The following is a 22,739-nucleotide window of genomic DNA, read 5'->3' as shown; positions in this document are numbered from 1 at the left end:
GTCCAGGGGTTTGTTGCTGGAGTTTTTGTTGTTGTTTTCCTGCTAATAAGGAAAAAAAACCCAAGCCTGCTTCTAAGCTCAGTTCCCATGCTATTTCACAGTTCCTTTAGCCTTCTGTTGCAAATTCTCCTTGATTCCAGAGTGGGATCTGAGTCACACATGGCAATGCAATGCAAGGCACCTGGCAGGAATTGATGGTTTTTTTCACGTACTTTTGAAGCCCATGTGGCTATTTCTACCGTTTAATTTCCCCACAGGAACCCTCTGTTTTAACATCACATAAAGCAATATGTTATTTGTTGGTACTACATTTTGAATGACAACTCTAACACAGTAGATGTCATCTGTCAGACATCAAGGTTAGTCATCTTAACCTGGAGTGACATTAGTTTTGACCTCCAATAATGTTGCTTGTGACCCCGCTTTATAGGAAAACAGGAAATCAAATATAGAGAAAATAAATGCTGCTTGCTGTCACATATCATTTTGGAAGAGCTCTGTGTCTTAGTGGGATGTAGCAATGTTGAAATGGCAGGATTGACAAACTCCAGTTGTGACTCCTCATAAAATGCTAATAAAATAATAAGATCCTTATGGCTATTTTAGGAAGTCATAAGAAGATACTTCCATTTGTCATGTGGCTCTAGGGATGAGCTGTGGCATTATTCTTTCTTGATTCAAATAATTCCTACTTAAATCTTAACTAAAAGAAATTCCATGCCCTAGTTGACCATTATCTATATTTGCCTGAGTAATGACTCTCCTTTGTTGATGAACTTTGATTTTCCCCATTAAATAATAATGATAAAAGGCTATGCTTTTACCTTCTTTAGATGTATAACTTTTTTAATGAGAAGCAATGGGCTGAATTTAGTACCACAGACTCAAGCAGTGAAAGGAAGAAATGATCAAGAAAAATAAGAGCCCTTATGAAATATTGCTAACGGCACAGAGTCAATGGTGCGTTAAGCTTTTTTTCCTCTCTAGTCTTTGGTTGAATAAACAGAGCCAGCTATTACACTGTGGGGGTGGCAGTTCATTCTTCTGAATCCCTGATCCTCAGAGGTGGTTTTGCATAAGCCCAAAGATCAGCTCCCAATTAATATGCCTTGGGTCAACTCATGATTGATTGGAGGGTCAGTCCTATCTTTAGTCAGTCAGCATTTTTGGGTTGTCATGAAATGGCAGCAAATTATTACTTATTCATTTGGTTATTGAATTTTACTGTTAGGACTGGAGTGAGGCTTAAGAGTAAAGCACAGGATCAGCAGTGTAAAGGCATAATGCAATCCCTGTTCTAGTATATACATGACATCAGAAGATGCTGTCCTGTGTCACAGGGCTCCCAATTTGAAATATCCACTTTATATCTTGAAGTTGCCAGCTTTGGACAATGATGAGAGTGCCATGATGGTCATATCAGCATACTATAATCTTAAAGGATATAAGAAACCACAGCCACTTTAATTCTAAATCCTAACACAAGGCTGTCTCATCTGGCTTGGAGCACTGGAACTTCAAAGGCATTGGAAATTCTAGGAGCTAGAGAAACAAGGTATCTGGACACCAGGCAAGGGAAAGATTTTTGTAAGGAATATTTGTATGTATGTATATATGTGTATATATAATATACAATATATATATTAAAAAATCCCCTCTCACCCCTCCGGGTGGCACGTGTCTTCCTCAATCTTGAGTCCTCTACCAGAGGCCTGGTTGTTTGAGGGTTCTGCACGGTATCTTAGCTGCTCCTAGCACTGCACTCGTCTGGACACAGAGCTCTGAGGTTGTTCCTGGGATCTGTTGGCGCCGCTCTCCCAGCTTAGGAGTCACAGCCCTGAGTGCTTCTACCACCACTGGGACCACTTTGGCCTTGACTTTCCACATCCTCTCTAGTTCCTCCTTCAGGGCCTGGTACTTCTCCAGCTTCTCATGCTCCTTCTTCCTGATGTTGCTGTCACTTGGCACTGTATGTATGTATATGTGTGTGTGTATATACACACATACACACACAAATGTATATATTTGTAATTTATGTCTAACAAAAATGGCTATATTTTATTTTTTTCATGTCCCTTAATAATTTCTTATCACAATATGAACCTCCACCTAGTTTACTTCCACAGATGGTGAGACAGCCTGAATGGCTGGTTATCCTTTCAACTTCAAAACAAAAACAATTATCTGAGTGATATCAGAGCCGTTACATGGGGAGTTGGCAAAAACTCAGACACTGGAGATATCGTTGCAGGAGTGTTTCTACTGGAGGCTTCTCTTGTCACCTTGCTGTATCAGTCTGGAAGGAGGAATTACCATTGATTAACCCTCCCCAAGTCTGAGATGACATGTAGAACCAGCAGTTATGTATGTAACCTAAAACAAGCCATGATTTCATTATCTGTGTTTAAATACTATGCTAACCCTAACAGCCTTATTGCTTAGTAAGCCATACGAATGCATTCTTCAATGAAAGAAAATCCAAATCTGCAATAAGAATGGGCATATAAATGAATACTGCAGATAGGTGAAAATCAGAGTGATAGATCTGTGGAGGGTGTTAGTAAAAACCTGTCTCCTCACTTTGTCAGATTGATCTTTCTCAGAAGGAAGAATTCAAGATACAGGTCACATTCATCTTCCAGAAACCCACCTGGGGAGGAGTGGGCCTTTGTGAGCAGAATGGGAAGCTGGCATCAGTACCCGGCCAATTCAGGCAGCGATTGTGAAAGAGGTAGGCTGGTACCCGGTTTACTGCCTCAACTCCTGGCTCAGTCTCAAAAGCTGTTAGCTGTTTGATCTTACATTACCAGAATCTGTTTCGTGACTTCATTTCCTCTTCTGTCTTGCTTTACAAACCATTTATTTAACATTGTCCAAGTAATTAATCTGTTATGTAAGAAATGAAGGTATGCACTTCTCACATTTTTTTTGTTTGTTTTGCATTTCATAAGTAAGACACCCCTGGGGGAGAAAGTATAGATTCATTTGTGCTTCCAGTGAAAGATGAATAAAAGTCAATACGGGGGGGTAAGAGGTGTGGAACTTTGGAAATATGCAATGGTGTGAAGTTGAAATAAAATGTATTATTTAGAATTCACGGGCTGCTTTATTGAAAGGCACTTTGATTAATACACAGTATGCAATCAACCTCGTGTATCTAGATAAATGATGAGAGAGAAATGCAGAACATCAACAATATTTAGCTAATTAGATGTTCACATAAATCAAAATGGCATTAAGACAGAGTTAGGGTCAGGCGATACATTACATTTGCCATTGAAATACCATTGAAAAACAGCCTGCACATGGCAACTGGGAACTTGCTCCTTGACTCATCCTTAACAACATACAGTTAGATTCATACTTTCACTGGCATCCAGGATGAATGGAACATGTACTTTGATACTTATATGAGCATGTATAAATATTCAGTAGTAAGCAATGGTGCATAATGAGATACCACATTTTGCCCTAGTAAAAACCCTGTAATAAAAATACAAATATATACATAATATTGAAAATTACTGTATCTGCCCAGGTAAAGCAGTCAAGATAATAATACATGTGAATTTTTGCACAACATGCAAAGCCATTCAAAAGGGTATGCCTTTCAGTCCAAGACCCTCATGCTCATCATAAAAAATGGGACAGAAATAAGATAGAAGAATTAGCTTCCCATTAGCTCCATGGAAGGATCAACCTTGACCTCTTAAGATGTTTAGAATCTTACTGAGCAGACACAGACATGATTGTACCCAACATATCAAGCATATTTTAACTGGCCATCTAAGCTGTTAAAAAACTCTCTGAAATAGAGAAAAATACCAAAATTACAGCAACTGCACATACTGTAGATCACTTGTGAGGGGCATACATGTTCATTGTTACAAATAGGGTGAATATGATTTCTCTCATGGGGTGAGTGTATAATTTTCAAATCAGTAGAAACTTTACTAACTAAAGCCTCTGCCACAGACTGCCTTCAAGTCTTTTTGTAGCATTTATTATGTCATATCATTTTTTGCTCAAATACTTGCAGGTAAGCAAACCTAGAGCTCCTTCCATAATTTATGATGACAAGTTATTCAAAGATATCAGTTACTTGGAAGGAATACAGGAATATATAATTATTTTACAGCATTTCCTTTGTTCACAACACTATTGTGAACCACCTATCAAAGCGGTGACATAGGATGAGCGTAGGAGGAAGGATATCTGTATTTTCCACTGAAAGCATTTTGGAATCTTCAGTTAACTTTCTTCACCCTGTTAAGTGCATGCTTTTCTCTCTTCCTACAAAGAACCTCTGTGAAATAATCAGTTCTGTGAATCCACATCTTTGGACTATCACTAGTACTGGAAAGAAATAATATTGCTTCCAAATACAAATGGATAAACACTTCACTCATAATAAGCCAGACATTACTGTAGTTGCAAAGAAATAAATACGGCTAATTGACATTGCAGTAGTTTGAGATAGAAGGGTCAATGAGAAAAAATTAGAAAAAAATAGGGAAATGTAAAGACCTTCAAACAGAGATTGAGTGAATGTAGAAAAAGAAAGTAATAGTGGTGCCAACAGGGGTTGGTGTATTTGGTGTCCGTCCTGTTTCAGACTTCAAATTCTCTCTCATGCACAGTTGCTAGGTGAGAATAGGAATTTACTCAAGTCTGAGCAGATAATGACAGGCAAGGGAAGGGATGTAAATCAACAAAGTCTCTTGAAAAGAAAGCTTGCCTGGGTAGTTTTGCTTTCAACAGGAGCCTGCAGAAGAGAAGTCCAAATCCAGTCCAAAGTTCAGAGAGCCAAGTCAGGTTTGTCAGCCAGTCCAAAGGTCAGAGTTTCATGAGCAGGATTTGCAGGAATCACATGCTGGAGCAGGAGATCAGACCACTATTTCCAATGGAGAAACATGGCTCAGGGTTGCCTCTTAAATCAGGCTGCAGCCAGCTAACTTCAATTAAGATAGTTTCTCCCTTGCTTGGCAAGAAGCCTCACTGAGCATCTTTGTTCTGCTTTCCACTCTGCTTGCTCAGTTGCAGGGCTTGGAGCTGTGCCTCATCATCTGACTGCTCCAGCTGTTGTGATGGTGCCTGTGTTTGATCAGCCTCAGGTGATTCCTCACTTGGTGTGTCCTGAGGCTGACATTCCACAGGTTCGTGGGAGCAGCTTCTTCAGAATCAGACTCTGAGTCTGAGTCCTGGCCCATAACAGTGCCACAACAAAAGATCTGGAAAAGCATTTGGACATGATAGGAATGGACAGAATCTCATCAAGTACAAAAAGTTGCATTACTTGGAACAGCACATGTATTATGATGATATATTTTAACTATCCTAAGTCTTTGGGAAGGATCCCACAGTCAAAAGTACCAAAACCAGCCATAACTACTATATCTGGCAGACTGTGTGTAAATAGCAACAATAATTATTGTTATTATTTATGTCATTTCCAAAAATACTATCTCCATTTCCAGCTTTTATTGAAACAATTGGCAGCAACCACCTTGGTTGGTTCCTTTCCATCTGGCCTCTTTTCATCCCCTTCCCTTCCCTTCCCTTCCCTTCCCTTCCCTTCCCTTCCCTTCCCTTCCCTTCCCACCAAGCCCATGCTTAATTCTCTGCAGAACAATCTTCACATCCTAAGCCACCCCCATTAATAGAAGTCCAGTGCTGCACAACAAAAGCACATGGAACCTGGAAGCATGCATGACCCACCAGATAATCCCATAATAAGAACAGTCAGAGGAAAAAAACAAAACAAAACAGAATGGGATATAGAGGAAAAATATTGTCAGGATATTGAATGTAAACACTGTCTTGATCAAGTCCAGAATTAAAGTAAGGACACTCCTGCTTTTGGCTTGCTCTGAGCAGAATCTTGATCATGTTGATTCTGTGATGAAATGAGTGAGCACCCAAAGATCCAGACTGAGACTGAGGATTTTTAATCTGTTCATATATCATGTAAAAATTGTGAGGGATTGAGTTTTATTGTCAGTCCCAAATTATTTTGAATGGGACAGTGCAGACTTCGAAACTGATTTCTCCAGACTAGGGGTATAGAGATGAAAATGTCAAATGCAATTCAATCAAAACAAATAAAAGGTTATAGCCAAAAATAATTCTGGGGTCTGGCCAGAAAAGGGATCTTGTAAAATGAATGCTGTTTGTGCCTTGAATGAAAAGGGCAAATTCCACACAGGGGTCCATCAGGAGAGGAATGGAAAATAAAACTGCCAATATTGTAGTGCTTCTAACAAATCACATTGGCCAACTGCCCCATTGTGGTCTCTGTACCACAAAAAGGAGTCTGAAGAACTGAAGCTACAGAAAGGCACAATTCAAATGCTTAAGGGGCTGGAGAAATGCCTTCTGAGGAAAGGTTGCAACATTTGGGTTTTTTTTTTTTTACTTTAGCAAAAGAAGGAGACATTAATAAAACTGTACTGAATACAGAATCCAGGAACAAAGGTTTTTTCCTTCTTTCACAACAGTGAGAAACTGGGGTCACTTAGTGAAATAAAATCATGAGAGATTCAGAATAGATGAAAGGATGTTCTTCTTCACAAGCACATACAAATCATGGAATACATTTCTATTAGTTTTAAAATGGGAATAAAGTAATTAATGGAGCTTAAGGTGACATAAGTCTACTATTCTTTTGATTTGAATGTTATGTTTTGTGATAGTCACCCAACTCCAAGTAGACCTAATGGCAGATGCCAGGAATTGAAATCAAAAGGACTTTTAAGGAAGGATGGTGCAACTGTAGCACTGTTACATATACTGTAGCATCTTTCCCTAACTCAGTGCCCTCTGGTGGTGTTCAGACTATAATTCCCAGAGTTTCCAGCCAATGTGGCTGCTTGTAGTTCTGACGCTGAATTTTGGAACCTGAAATTTCAATCTCTCTGAATCACCTTTTACATGTCCTATCTATCTCCTGTTGTATGAGCGGTTCATTTGCTCAAACCTGATTTATGATCTTATTCTTCTTTGTTTACCAGGCAACTTCATTAGTCACACTCTTTTATTGCTGCCTCTGAAGAGCAAAGCTCTTGTTAACATTAAGACACTCTAAGCCAGATCTCTCCCCCACAGCATTGGGAGAATGTGCTGCCATCTTTGCTGCCATCTAGTGGTTGTTCAGATTTTTGGAGCTCTATGGCAGTGAACAATTCTGTGAGTCTTTTTTACTACAGAAGGGAACACTGTATGTGTGATGTAATCACTGTTTCATTTCATATGTTAAAAGCTAAAGCCATGGAGGAAAAAGTGTAGGGGTGCAGGTGATACATCCATGAATGATTTCTGGAAAATGTCCTAAGTACTCAGGGTGAAGTACATCTCTTTTTTTGCTGAATAAACATCCAAGATAGGGAAAAGCAACTTCCTGATTAAAGTTTCCAGATGATTTCATTTTCTGATACCATCAGGTAAGACTTCTTGTGTGAGAGGAGCAATCTGTTTCTTCTCTTTCAATCTGAGAAAATTAATTTGTTCCTATTAAAAATTAGTATTATATATGAATTGAAAACATATGCATTGCATCCAAAGAGTCCCAAGCGATCTCTGATATCTATCTATCTATCTATCTATCTATCTATCTATCTATCTATCTATCTATCTATCTATCTATCTATCTATCTATCTATCTATCTATCTCCCTCCCTCCCTCCCTCCCTCCCTCCTCTCTACTCTAGAGAGGAATGCAGTGGAAGGATCATTGGTCAAATGTGTAGCTTTAAGATCCTTGATAAGGTGACTCATGACAATGCTACCTACCAAACTTTGTAAAATATGTCAATATAATTCTTGTTTGATAAGCTAAGAGTGGAATTTAAGGAGTGGTATGGTATCTGCTTCTGTGCTTGGAGAAACAAGAACAGACATAGATTATACTTAAAAACAGATACACATGTTAGTACAAATGGAAAATTATTGTTTAGATTTCAGTAAGATGGAGCTGATTATATACCACATGAATGTACTTTATAACCCAGCCTTCTCCAGTTTACTGTCCTGCAGGTGTGTGCTGGGATTATAATTCCCAGACAGCCAACATCTAGAGGATAGCAAATTGGGGAAGCTATTCTAAGCTTACTGCTCAACAGCACCCTTCTCATCAGACCCTAAACTCTCTTCTAGACTACAGTACCTACGTAATTTTGAAATATTTCTGTGGCCACTTACCAACCACACACACCCAAAAGGGGATCCATTAGTGATAATATGACAAGATGACAAACCTTGAATTGGTCAGCCTTTCCAACAGGAAACAATCACCATCTGGCAAGTATGACCCTTTATTCTCTACCAACTTGGTTTTGCAGAGCCTACTTTTACTTCAGATGCTCCTGACCTCCCAGCTTATAATATGGGCTCTTCCCAGAACCCAACTCTACTGGTAGCACAGAGTCTGGAATTTGGACAGTCACTTCAGTTAAATTTCCTATGCTGCTCTCATTGTGCCTCTTTGCCTCTGCCCATTTAAGTCCCATCTAGTTAGTAGTTCAGAGAAGAGGATAAATAGGCCATTGATAGCCAGTGCTGATCTTTCAGGTCAGATATTTTACAATCTCTGTACCTGCACTTATTATCAGGTTAGCTGTTACATTTTACACACAATTTCTGGACATTTTCAAGGGTAGCCCCACATGGAAACACACTGTAGTAATTCTGGTGGGTTGCAGATGTATCTCAGATGGAACTCCAGTTGAAATGGCCCCAGAATATCAGTTTCACTGAGATGAACCTGAATTTGTGAGGCTCTTGATCACCTTACCCAGAAACAGAAAATTTGTGATTGGCCTATAATCACAAAGATCTTCCAGATCAAGGGAAGACTTTTTCAGTCTTATAGTTGCCTCCTCTAAGCAGGCAGAAACATCTCTCTTAAGATTTAGTCAGTCAGAAGTGGCAAAGGCCAAGCAAGCAAGTAATGGCCCTCATCTCTCCACAGCCCCATCCATATCCTCAAGCATTAAAAGTGGAAAAAAACCCTTATGAACTGAGAAGTAGTTGTCAATACCAGAACCCAAATAAAGGCCATGAAATTATAATTTTGTATGTGTTAGAAGAATAAAATTATGACATCCATATTAATTATAATTACTCTCCCTGGATTAATTTAAATCAAATCAAATCAAATCTCCTTTTTTTTTTTCTGACCCGACACACCTTTTGGAAGGTGGGTAACTGGCGTGCCATTATCTTTTCCCAGAAAGCTGCTAGAGATGTCAAAAACCATGAGCTAAAAGTAACAGCATGTCAAGGATGAAATCAGTTAGAAAGAACTGTAACCTTTTATAAGGATTCAAACACTTTGACATAAACTAAGAAATACTGCAGTAAAAGCCTTACACTCCTGGACTTCCATCTTGAAATTATATGATGCAGTGCTAGTGCACTGAGAACTCACTACCACACAGATAATTCAAACCAGTGGCTCTCCATCAGGGAATCAGAAGCTTTCATTATTCAGCAGAATGTGATTATAAATGTGGTGAAATATATATCTTTTGAAAGTTAAGGAATTCCATTTAATCACAAGGGCATGTGGGCTGCAACTGCTGTGGTAGAGGCAGAAAGAATGCCTCTTTTGTACTAAAATGGAAATACTCTTACTATTGGAAATCCCCAGAACACAGCGAATACAGGATATTCTATTTAAAAAACAAAATGCAGGCATGTGAGAGAATTAAAGACTGGTGGGAATAAAAATAAAAATGACGACCTACTCTGTTCCACCAAAAGGAAATGAAATCTCACGCTGCGATTATAGCCCCTATGTTCTAATGGGGCATAATGGGGCTTGATGGCATTATAAACATTTTTGAAAGAAAAACACTGAAACACTGATAGGTTGCTTGGGAGCAATAATCCATTTATAGAGGCTCGGTTAGAACACCCTCACTACAGTAATCCTCCCAGGTGTTGCTTGAGGCACACAGCATAGCAATTTTGCAGAATTTAAGTGACTAGTCACATGCTAACATAAGAGGAAACTGCCTGGAAATCTTAGGTCTGTAAAAACAAATATCCATTTGTCAATTAAAAGAAAAGACCAGAATGGGCTATGTGGATTGAGCACGACTGGCTGACAGAATCTGAAAATAAAATGGAGATGGGGAGTTGACCTGCTTCAGCTCCTCATAGCTCACATTTAGGTACCCAGGAGGGGCTGTTATGGTTTGAGATCTTGTAAATCATGCAGCTAAAAATATTATCCTCTGCCTGCTATATCAAATGGTTGCAGAATTGGGGACGTGGAGAAAAAGGTCTACCTTTTCCTCACTCTTGAACTTCCCCTTCCTGTGAACCCAGTAGCACCGCCAATGTGAGGGGGCCCTAAGCAAGTGGGGGCCTATGCAGACACATCCAGGGCTTCCTCCTTCATTTCCAACTCTTTATTGTTGTTGTTTTTCTCACTTCTTTTCAGAGGGCACTCTCTCTCTCTCCCCCCCCCCCCGCCATCTCCTTTTCCTTTTACTAGGCAGAAACTTCTGCCCCATTGCTTTCTCGCTTTTCTTTCCATTTTAAAAGACTTCAGGTGTTCTGCACAGCAAAACTACAGCTCCATGGAGCATTTTTCTTTTCTTTTCTGGGGTTCTGTGAGAGACTAAGGACCAAAAAACTCAGATCACTTGAGTGTAAGATTCTGTTAATATAACCTTATAATAAAATAGAATTAGTTCAGCTGGGCATGCTTCCTGTCTGGACTACCTTGCAAGGCTGACATGAAGTCTGAAAGTACATATCTCCCCCATTGCCTTTACAGCCCAAGAAACTAAGGAGAGTCCCTTCTGAGATGTTTCCCATATCCACATTCCTTCTGTGGGCTAAGCTGCCTCTTATCCTACCATTCCCCTAACTGTAGCTCTTCCCCTGTTTCCCAAGGTCATTCCCACATACCATTACCCATGTATAGAGGTTAGGTTAGTATAGCTGTACTATACTTGACATAGTGAGACTTCCAAGCTCTGTGAAACACTACTATTTTAGTATTTCCGCATAACGTTCAAATACAGGTAGTCCTCGTTTAGCAACTGCTTCATACAGTGTTAGTTTGCAGTTATGACAGTGATGAAAAAGTAACTTTGCAACCAATCCTCACATTTATGACCTTCACAGGTCTGAAAAGCAAAGGAGAGCTGAAGTAAGTTCATAAGCACAGTTGCAGTTTCACTTAGCAACTGCTTTGCTTGATGACCGAGTTGCTGGTCCCAGTTGTGGTAGCTAAATGAGGTCTACCTATATACTGTTTTTACTGTGTTCCGAGTGTACGATTCGTTCAAAGAAGCTATTTTCAGGGCAGTGGAAGAAGGGTTTTTCTTTGTTGAGAAAGAGGCCATTTATTCTTCTTTTCACAGAGTAGTAACAGACAGTGTTCCAAGAAGTTTTTCACAGGAACTCATTGCACAGCAGGTAATGTGAAAACTGCCTGGATTCTTCCGTAATCACAGCCTTTATTTATAAATGTAGCTGGGAACTATATTTTCAAAAATATGTAGATTTATTTAAAAATTAACCCAAGCAACCAGCTAAACACTTTTCATGGAAATATATAATTAACTGGGGAAGCTAGAAGCTTACAAAGGCCACAACCTTAATTATGACATCAACAGTTTTCCTTTCTCACAAATGAATGTGCTATCTCTTCCAAACTTCAATCAACTTAAAATCAATTTCAGACTTCAAGCTATGTTTAACAGTCACTTGAGGGTTGACTGCAAGACACAATTCTGAATGAGGGAAATTAAAAAAATGCATGGATTTATTTGCTTAAATTTCTAGATATCCTATTAACATTTAATTTTGGATCATAAAGTTGTTTGATTAATTTAGTACATACAAACAGATAACTACAAATATTGACAAGAAAGATTGGATGAATATTTTTATTATGGTCACTGACCAGAATTGCAAACAAGAACACATTAAAAATAAAGTAAAAACAATCGAAGATAAAATATTACAATTGGTGATGGGTTCATCAGTAGATAATCAAAGTCTGCCTAATTTTACAGGCAGTAGAAGAAAGATTGAATCTTGTAATTCAAAGTCACTGAATCCATTTGAATGATAAAGGATGGAAGATACTGAGGCAAATAACAAGAAGATAATTTTCCTGTGCAAATCAAAGGCAAATGAAATATGTGGAAATTTGACTGCTGATTAGGTTACTTCTCTCATACAATTCTTAAGGACTCACTTCTATTACTTAATTCTGGGAATCTGAATTACTTATTGTCCAAGAGACAAGTAAAGGCTTTGTATTTATATCTGAAATGATACTTAGAGCGACCATCAGCAGTGGCTGGTTAAGGTGTAGGATTTTTTAAAAAAAACATTATTTTTCTTTCCTTGAGTTATCTACTTTTGCTTTTTAAAAACAAACAATTAAAAAAACACAAAACCAAAAAGAGCCAGCAGAAAATGAGGTAGATTTAGTGCAGGGATGGGCAAAACCAAAACAAAATAGCACAGCATGGCAGAAAAATGGATGAAAGCAGGACAGGTTACTCTGAAAATGGTGCAAAAGCACACCTGGAAGCCACTTTTGTGGTAAGCAGGGGGTGAGTATGAGGTGATGTCATCCATTCCTGCCCTCCAAAAATAGTTGCTGGCCTGTATTGGTGATAGGGCTACTTGACAGTGCCTTGAGCGCCACAAGGGCATTTGTCGCCTTAGGGTGGCTCTCCTCCTGTTACAAATTGGCAGGGCCAAACTCTCATTTTGACCCTTTAGGAAGAGGATCCTTCTCAAGTCCTCATTCTGGACTGGAGTAGCAAGACTGAAGATATCCTACTTGTACAGAGGAATCTAAGGAACTCTTATCTAAGTTTTTGAATTCAGAACAAACAGAACAGTTTTAAAAAAGGAAGGGAAGTAAGAAAACTATACCCTTGGGAGGATATTTCAATCTCTCCCCCCCCCCCCCACTGTGTGACAGCATTACTGGCCCCCAGGTGGCAAGTCTTGTTTACGTTTTTTGATTATGATTCTAGAAGAAAGGTGGGTCAAATGTACTCTGTAATGCCCAGAAAATAGGCATTTATGATAAGGAGATTCTCATTTTCATTTTCCCTGAGTTTTATGGAAAACATTTATAATCCTAGGATGTACTAGGGTGAAGGCTTCCAGGAATTAAAATCTATATTGGCATCCTTAGGAGAACATCTTCACCAAAGAGATCTGTAGCCTGCTTTGCATACCTATCATCAGGTAAGCCTGAATCACATATGCCTCAATTATCTAGCAATGGTAGATGTATATTTGAAATACTTCCCATGGTCTTTTAAAAAGTCTGGACAATGAATGAATGAGAAGCATGTGAGAAAAGGGAGTGGAAACCTCAGCAGGTGGCAACATCAAGCCAACTTTAGTTTATCCTGAAAGCTAAGCAGATTCCTGAGAGGGGGAATCTGACCAACTCAACAGAAGCAGATTTCATAACGATAATAAAAAGATTTATTTACATGTGACAGAAGCAGGCAGTGGCTAGCATGTGCTGTATACATGTATGCCTTGGAAGAAAGGCAGCAGGAAGTGACAGCTGAATATTAATCTCTTAGACAAAAAGCTGGTGGAGTGATAGACTGAGAGAGGACTTACAGAGTCCTTAACTCTCTGCCTACATCCCACCTGCCCCCTTGTGGATTGTAAGTCATGAGGTGCTGAAGAATCAGTGTTATTCAATTCAGACCGTCAATGAAAGAAAGCAGTGGCAGAACACTTTTGTATTATGCCAAACAAAGGAGAGAATACTCTGTGATCTAAAAAAGGATTAAATGGGGGGGGGGGGGGAGTGCTGGACCTGAACCTAAAAACATCCTATTCAAGTGAAGAAATATGTGTTTTAGGAAAAGACTAAGGAATTCCAACTTTGGTACCCATCTAGTTAAAGAGAGTTTTAAAAATTGTTTAAATTTAAACTTTAAAAGGTAGGTGGCCATAAACTAACAAAGGAAAAGTCGGAAGAGCTGTAAAATCTCAGAATAGATCCTATGTAGAAAAAAGGAAAGTAGATAAAAAGGCTCTTATCCTCTACTGTGCAGAATCTATTTAAACTGTGCCCTGGCATTTTGAGGGATTAGAGCTGAAATCTTCAATAAACTCTACCTGCAGAGATTCCAAAACACAACCAGCCTACTCTTGTGCTCATCTGTTTTCCTTCCTGAATTTAATAGAATACATTTTTCCACGAAAAGCCTGCATATATACAACCATTCCTTGATCCTAACAGAATTCATTCATTGTGCTTTCAGTTTTCAAACTTCCGCCCAGAGGAACTTCAGACCCAGCGAATGACTCTGTTCCCATGACCGAACTTGAAAGGGAGTAAGGCAACACCCCATACACTTGACCGTAGGACTTTCAAGTGTGTGTAGTCTGCAAAATTGAAGAAATTGACTACTTTCTGCACATGTAAAAATGTCAGTGACGGGCCTGCTATTCTTCTGAACATATTTTGCTCTTTCTAGATTTGTACGTAGGAATATAGTTGAGCCTTTTCGTTGCCTTATATTATTTTTTCTCTCTCTTCAATATGTAGAAAATGAAAACACTGTACTGTTCACTTCAGTTATCTTGATCTTTTCTGGCAGAGGGGGAGATTTTTCATTCTCCACTGGCTGTACTGGAGAACAACAACAACAATAGAAATAACTTATTACCTCTTGAACCTGTGCCAGTCAAACTGGTTGGAATTCAGACTGCTTGAAACTCTGTATGTCTTTAAGACAGCCCTATAGATCCTGGGGCATATATTCAAAAAGTGGGTTTCCCGAAAGATTAAGATCAAATGTGCAAATTCTATCCATGTGGGTTTCTTTATTGGGCCACTTTTCTGACTAATAGACTGGAATCTGACCCTCCCCTGCAATGCTGGTGCTTATCAGATTTGCAAAGAAATCAGGCTGCCCAAGAATTTTGGGCTGCAATCTGATGTTGCAGGAAACAGACTGAACTTCACAAATCTAAGGCAGCAGTAAGACTATTTCATGAAGACTTAACAGGCTACCATAGTATCTCATAGTTAGGCTAACTGTAAGAAAGGAGCAGAAAAGTGACGTTGCTGTTTTGTGTTGATCAGATGGTACAATATGAATCCTTATGCCCAAAAAAGAAAAATATTGGAAAGAAGATATCAAAGGCTATCCAGAAGTGTTCAAGATATTGGGTGGAAAAATCTCATGTTGGCTTGAGCCTGTGAGCTTTGAGGGAATATACAGGGAAGCACAGTTGCATCCATAAACACCTACAGCCTGGAAAGCCTCCCCCACCCCCACCCCCACCCCCACCCCCATTTCTACTTTTATGTAAATGTGAGGATCAAAGTCAGTTCAGAGGGGAGAATTGTACACTGGAACTTCAATTGTGATAGCAGCTAGAAAGAACAAGTTCTGCTACTGATTGCAGGAAACATACCAGATTCATTCCGCTAAATTTTATTGCTCCCAGACAATTAATGACTGCTCCTATCACCAGAGGGTTGGAATACTCAAACGTTTCTGGAGGGATGCTAATTCACTCGTTCCAAAATACAGATCCTATTGTCATATCAGTAAGAAGCAGAAAAGTTTATAAGAATATGAAGGTGCCTAAGCTTGTTCTTTGGGCATGAAATTATACTTGGGGAAAAGAAGTGAATTCTAGAAAATATCCGTACAATACAATCCATACAATACTCTGTCTTTTGTAAATCAAGTTTGGATGCCAGGCTTCTTATTCTTGTATTCCAATCCAAATTCAGCAGTTGCAGAGGCATAAAGGGGTTTTGAGGGGTATCTGTATGGTGATCTGAGCTTGCTTGTCATCCTGAATGTACAACTCAGCCCCATTTCTCAATGAACAGTATAAGTAACCCCTAGCTTGGATCCTGGACTTTGATTAAAAGCTGAAATTTGTTTAATGATGAATTGACAAGGATAAAAAAGACATTCTCTTCAGGTCACCCTAAATGAACTTAGTCAAAAATCTTTACCAGATGTTTCTTTTGTAGTAGTTAGAACAAGAACTAACAACCCATATAACAGGGGCTGCTATGGAAGCACTAAATCCTTTAAGTATGACTGCTGCTTCTCATTTATCATTTATCATTCCCACTTGTGGGAATCATTGCAAGAATGCGCTCATTACAATACAAACCTCTACTCTGGGAAACACACAGAGATCCAAAATAGGATCTGCACTCACAATGATGCAAGCTTATTAACCCAACCATTTACTTATGGGCAGTCAGCAAAATAATTATTTATTAAGTTATGGGAGAAATTAATTTTTTTATGCAAGTTTGTGCCCACTGTCTATAAGACTGCTCAGTGGAAGAAGGGAGAAAAGCACACTGGAAATGTTGGGTGATTCAATAAGAAAACTGATTGTGGTTCCTACCCCAAACATAATTTCAACTGGATTGATCTCCAGTTTGGTGATGATGACTCACTCTCTTATTTATTAATTAATCAATTAATTAATTAAACAAATTTATATGGCCACCCAACCTGCACACTGTGACCCTGGGCAGCTTATCACTACTGATTTGGATTATTGCAATATGTTCTACCTGAGGCTGCCTTTGAAGACCACCCAGAAACTGCAGCTGATTCAAAATGCAGTGATATAAGATTTGCGGTGGTTAAAGGCGCCAGGCTAGAAACCAGGAGATGGTGGGTTCCAGTCCTGCCTTGGGCATGAAGCCAGCTGGATGCCCTTGGGCCAGTCCCTCTCTCTCAACCCTAGGAAGCAAACCACTTCTGAAATCTTGCCAAGAAAACTGCAAGGACCTGTCCAGGCAGTCGTCAGGAGTCAACAGTGACTCGAAGGCACACACACACAAAGTTGTATTGCTGCCAATGGGTTTCTGAGTGCAATTCAAAGTACAGGTTTTAACCTATAAAGCTTTCATGGCCTGGCATTGATATACCTTCAGGACCAAATACTCTGGGTAGAAATGGTCCACCCAGGCACACGCTGGCAAAACCTGCTGATGTTTCCCTATGCCCAAGAGGTAAAAAGGTGGGGGTGAGGTGGGGTGGGGTGGGTGCTCATAGGCAGTGTTTTCTGGTTGCAGGTCCTGTACTTTGGATTAGCTGCTCTCTCAATGTTATACCAACAGCTCCTTTATTGTCCTTCTGGAAAGTGCTAAAGATGGGATTACTCCAGAGGGCATTTGGAGGATGATGTAATTGCCATTGTATTTATTGTGTTATTTTTAATTTAGTTTTGATTGTCGTAGGTGTTATTTTATCATGCAAATTACCTAGAGTCTTCTGGAATTGCAGTGCTATATAATTACAATGCATGCATACGTACATACATGCCTTTGACAACAGCTCTAGGAAAGCCACCTTCTTAGCTCATCCCCTCTGGTTCCTTAGATAAAGATTCTTCTCTGTTGTGCAATTCCAGATATTTGGTTATGCCTTCTGACAGGTATTTGCCTAATTCTCCATCAACAGTGCTGAAGAACTGGAAAAAAATTCAAAAGCTAAAAAAAGCTTGCTAAGATGTTCAGAAATGTGAGCATAGCATACATGTACAACATTAAGCAACAGTGCCTCTATCAGCACATTTTGCAGCTCATTGCTCTTGGAAACTGTTATCTGTCTGCAATCTTTCATGTATAATAATAAATTAATGTGGACATTGATCATGTCAGATTGAATCTTTTTATTTTTTTTAATATAAGATACTTCCATCTTATTCAGTCTGGAAGCTACCAATAATCTTTTGCCTGCTGACTTGAAGAAATTTCAACTTCTTATTGCATTTCTTAGTCACCTCTATAATTAACTTCATTTGATTATAAAAAATGTCCCTATACAAGGCTAATTATCTTTTCAATTCTTTTACTGCTTTCCAAAGTTTAATTATAAAGTCACACCTTTTACCCTCCTATATCCCCCTAAGACATCTTCTTTCTTTCTTTCTTTCTTTCTTTCTTTCTTTCTTTCTTTCTTTCTTTCTTTCTTTCTTTCTTTCTTTCTTTCTTTTTAAATTTAGGACTTATTATGCAGACCAGAGACTAAAGTTCTCCACTGATTTTTTTCAGAACAAAAAGGAACTTTCTAGGGGAACAGAAAAGTTTCACAATAGCATTCAGAACTTCTGCTATAAACATATCCATTAGCCCAAACTTTTTTGTTTATGAATAATCCTTCTCCCCAAATCAGGTTTGATATTTCTAGGTACAAAATACATGAGGGGGCATGCATGCATCTGTGTACACGTTCACTGTCAACCTGACTCCAGTTATGCTTTGGATAGTGATGATCAGAAGTCAACTGGCTTTTAGAGTGGTACTACCTAAATAATCCTTAAGATGTTACATAGCCAGTGAAGCAAACTTTAATTCTGAGAATGAACAATGTCTATTTGGAAAGGATATTTTTCCGAATTTCCTTATTCTGAACTAGTTTAATTCCCATCAATGATGTATTGAGTCAATATTGTGTAATGTTTAAGATAATGGCTGGAACCAGGAGACCTTGTTTCAAGTCTCCACTCTTTCTGGAACTCACTGATGAACTTTGGGGCAGTTACTATCTTTCAAACCAAGGAAAGGGAGTTTGTATTAGTTTTACTATGATTTTAATTCAGTGATGGTAATGATAACAACAACAACTCGGGTGACTACATAATGGTACTATTTTGTCTAATAACAGGATAAAAAGCAATTCAAAGAAGACAGTGATGAAACAGAAGCTAATTAAGCTGCAGAGTCTCATGTTGGAGTGCCAGATGTGGAATATGTTGGTGAGAAGCTGAATATATATACAGGTGTTCAGTCAACTCAGTAATTTCCAGGGATATGTCTTTTCCCTACAGCTTCTGTTAGGAAGGAAAGTTATCCCCACCCACCAAAAATAAGAGCTTTCATAGGATGGGGCAGGGGGGCTATATTCAGCTTCTCACCAACATATTCCACTACAGTTTAGATCAGGCTTTAACGAAGAATCATATTTACCCTTATTTTATATTTGTATTTTACCCTTATTGCCATGATTTACCCTTATTTTATATTTGTATTTTATTAAGCTTTCTAATGAAATTGTTAACAGTGTAATCTAGTGCTTAACCTAACCTTTTTAGTTTTACTTCTGTTATAAAATAATAATATGTTTTAATATATTATTTTGACTTGTGAAAGCTGTTCTTTTAAAAAAAAAAATCTGATAGTCTTGCCTAAAAAAAATGTTTAGGTAGGACTGTCTTAAACCAAAATGTAGTGATGTTTGGATTTTTGCTGATGGGCATTTGTAATGATGGGCATAGAAAATCAAGCCACATTCTGCTGAGTCTTTCCCCCATTAAAGGCAGTATCCTTCTGCTTGGCAGCATGCAGTGTTTTAGCAAGGTTTGTGTACGATAAACAAACATATTCTGAATTAATTTAAGAATTAACGAGATCAATTTTTAATTCTAAAGGCTTGGGATGAGAGGGCATTACATGTTGCAGATCTTTCCTTCTGGCCCATATCAGCCTTCCTTTTTTTTTTTTTATCAACCCATTCATTTGTACTCCCAGCAATACAATTTTAATTGAGGTTGATGGGTTCTAAATTTGATACTTAGCGGCATAATATTCATGCTTGAATGAAAATTAAATGGTTACAGGCCATCGATAGTAAATGAGGAATGTTATTAGTCTATACATTTGTTCTGCTAAGTTGCAATCATTGGCTCATTTTCTTTCTTTTTAAAGTTACCTCTCCAGACTTTTCCAGTGGAAAACTACCAAGTAAAATAGGTATGAACAAAAATAACAGTAAAATAATATCTGTAACAGTATATCTCTTTAATTCATCTTCAACATTGGGTAGAATTGTTTTAAAAATACTGAACTCCACGTAGAACAAAGAAAGTGATTGTTTGTCAGAAACAAAAAAGACAAAAAGGGATAATTTATTGCATGCCTTGTTAATCAAAGAGTCTTAAGAGAACTTTTGCTGTGCCTCATCAGTACATGAATGTGAGCGCTAGGAAATTTTAATGGTTCCTGTAGAATAATACATTTTTAAAACATGCAAATGTCCTGCTGTATAAACTATTCTAAATTTGAAGAAACTGTCTTAGTATCTCTTAGTGATAACTACAATATAAAGCTAATAAATCAGAAACCTGGACAATTATTTTATTGATTTTGTCCTAATTGTCTCTACCATTATCCTCATGAGCTGGTGAGGGAATCAGTGAAAACTGAAACTCCAGAAAAAGTGACAAGTTAGAGCACTATAAGAATTATACTCCTTTCATACCCTTAAACAGAAAAAAGTAATCAGGTTTTTCCTTCTTTATACCATCATCATCACCACCACCACCACCACCACCACCACCACCACATACTGGGTCACCCAATTGTAGGAAATTTATTAATTTATTTTTACATGTAGCCCTATATGTGGACTTATTACTATACATTTAAGTGAAACTGCCCATTGTATATCCTGACTCTCAGTTTATGATGTGAAACTATTAGCATAACAATTTCACTTCACCAAATAGAACTTGCTTCTCTAAACAGCTCTCTAAAGTTAGAGTAATTGACAGAAGGCTTTATCCCTTTCATGAAAGGAATGTTACTACCACTGTAGTAATGCAACCTGCAGCAAGTTGACAGGAACCACTGTCAACTTGTTGCAAGTTGCATTAGTTAGAAAAAAGTTGTCCCCTTTTCTTGGAACAGAATGAATTTTTGTCCATTTACTGAACAAAAGTAGTGTCATACTAGTTAGCTGCAAGCAATGACATTTACATAACAGGCAATTCCACTGAAATATTATGAGAGACATACTTGATTACAGAAAACAAAAATCCATTTGGGAAGTAATACATACCAAATGGGCTGGACACACACACACACACTCATGTATATATGTGTGTGTGTATATATATATATATATATATATATATATATATATATATATAAATATGTATATAAAATTTAACTCACTGAAAGGGATCACTATGTGACTGCTAATAAGGTTGTATTTCTGTTAAAGAATTCACACACACACACACACAAGCACACACATAGATGCTATTAGGAGAGAACACGTTCATTCAAATCAGGCAGTTTGGCTTAAGAAAACCCTTTTTATGGTGGACCAACATCACCAGCTCTCTGCTGTAAAACAGACTGACTATGTTTTAAGTTTCCAACAAAATTCCATGTGGTGCTATTCTATGGCGTCCCTAGGAACTCACATAGGCCTGCTGTAAATATTGATAACCCTGTGCAATTAACCAGTCTGACTCATTTTTCACTCTCTTCCAGCAAATTTCATTCTCAGATTTCAGTGATGGCTTACCAATGGATAGGAGCCACTGCTGTAATCAGCAGTTCTTTACAGGCTGATTGACAAAGCAGACTTTTTGATTCATATGACCTACCGCTGTAGTTGGATTAAGAAATGAAGGAGGAGGGCAGGCCCTGAAGTAAATGAAGGAAAGACAGAGGAATACTAATACAGTGTTTATTTAAAAAGTAATAAAAATGTATTTAGTTGGCCCTGCATGCAGCACTCCTGGCAATCAGTTCACAGGAATTTCAGAAGTGCCCTTGAAAAAGGAATATTTTTTCAAAATGTGTGAGCCAAATAAATACTTTTTTTACTGGTACTTGGGATTCATCTCTCTTTTCCTCAATTAGGAAATAATAGTTTCGCTTGTGATAAGATAGGGAAATTGTCTCCTTCCTTGAGTGGTTGGAATAGAATCAATAGACTTGTTGACTAGACAAATGGCTGTTGGAATCCAGCAACCTGGAGTACTGCAGGTCCCCCTCCTGTAATTTATGACAAAATTTCAGAACCATTTATTTATTTAATCAGATTTGACACTGCCTGACTCCAACTGACTCTAGATGGTTCACAAATATTAACATAAAAATCAATACAAACCAAAAACAAGATGGGATCCAGACACAATATACAAACAGAAAATAAGAACAACAGTGTTAATATAAAATTGCCAGCCAAATTTCCCCATTTTATTTACTTTCCTCTGGAGCTGAAAGAAACACTTTAGATCCTTCATCAATCGAAGTACTCAACTTACCCTTTCAACAGTTCATTATATGTTTCTAATTGCATTCTTATATCCTCTTATATTCACATGAACTTTCAAAGAAAATAATTTCCACCCATTCTTGATGTTCATTGACCATTCTTGAATTCATTGAGGAAAAAAAATTCAACCATTCTAAATGCCAAAACTCCTTATGGTGTTTTGACATACTACAGCTGAGTCACACATTTAGTCAACTGAAGTGGTTGGCTTGGGAGGAAAGATTGTGCTGACTAGAGTCTGCATTTGTATATGTATCTGCAACTGTATAGCATCTATATGTTGATTGAGAACCCTGCCTTTGGCCAAGTTCCCAACTGTGTGGAGAGCTTATATGTGTGCAATCAGCATGTTCATGGTCTCTCTTTGACCTTTCTGAGAACCCATGGATGTCGGGAATGGAAACTTGGAGACTTCACCTGCAATACATTTGACATTTCCACTGTCTGCCTAAATAGTCTGCTCACCAGAATTTGAAAAATATGCTCTTGTGGTATTCCTAAGTACTGTAAATAAAGGTTAGATTTGGTCTCAGAAGAGAAACCAGCTTTGTCATGAACCTATCCTATCTTAACTTGTTTAAATCATTTTTATAATATATTTATGATGATGGAAAAGCCCTGCCTAATCTTAACTTCTTTCTCTTTGTATTTATATCAACACCC

The sequence above is a fragment of the Python bivittatus genome, unplaced genomic scaffold (genome assembly GCF_059951505.1).
Source record: "Python bivittatus isolate LINGU-HERP-01145 unplaced genomic scaffold, Pbiv_v1 ctg000080_np1212, whole genome shotgun sequence".
Taxonomy (NCBI): Eukaryota; Metazoa; Chordata; class Lepidosauria; order Squamata; family Pythonidae; genus Python; species Python bivittatus.
This window is presented reverse-complemented; position numbering follows the sequence as displayed.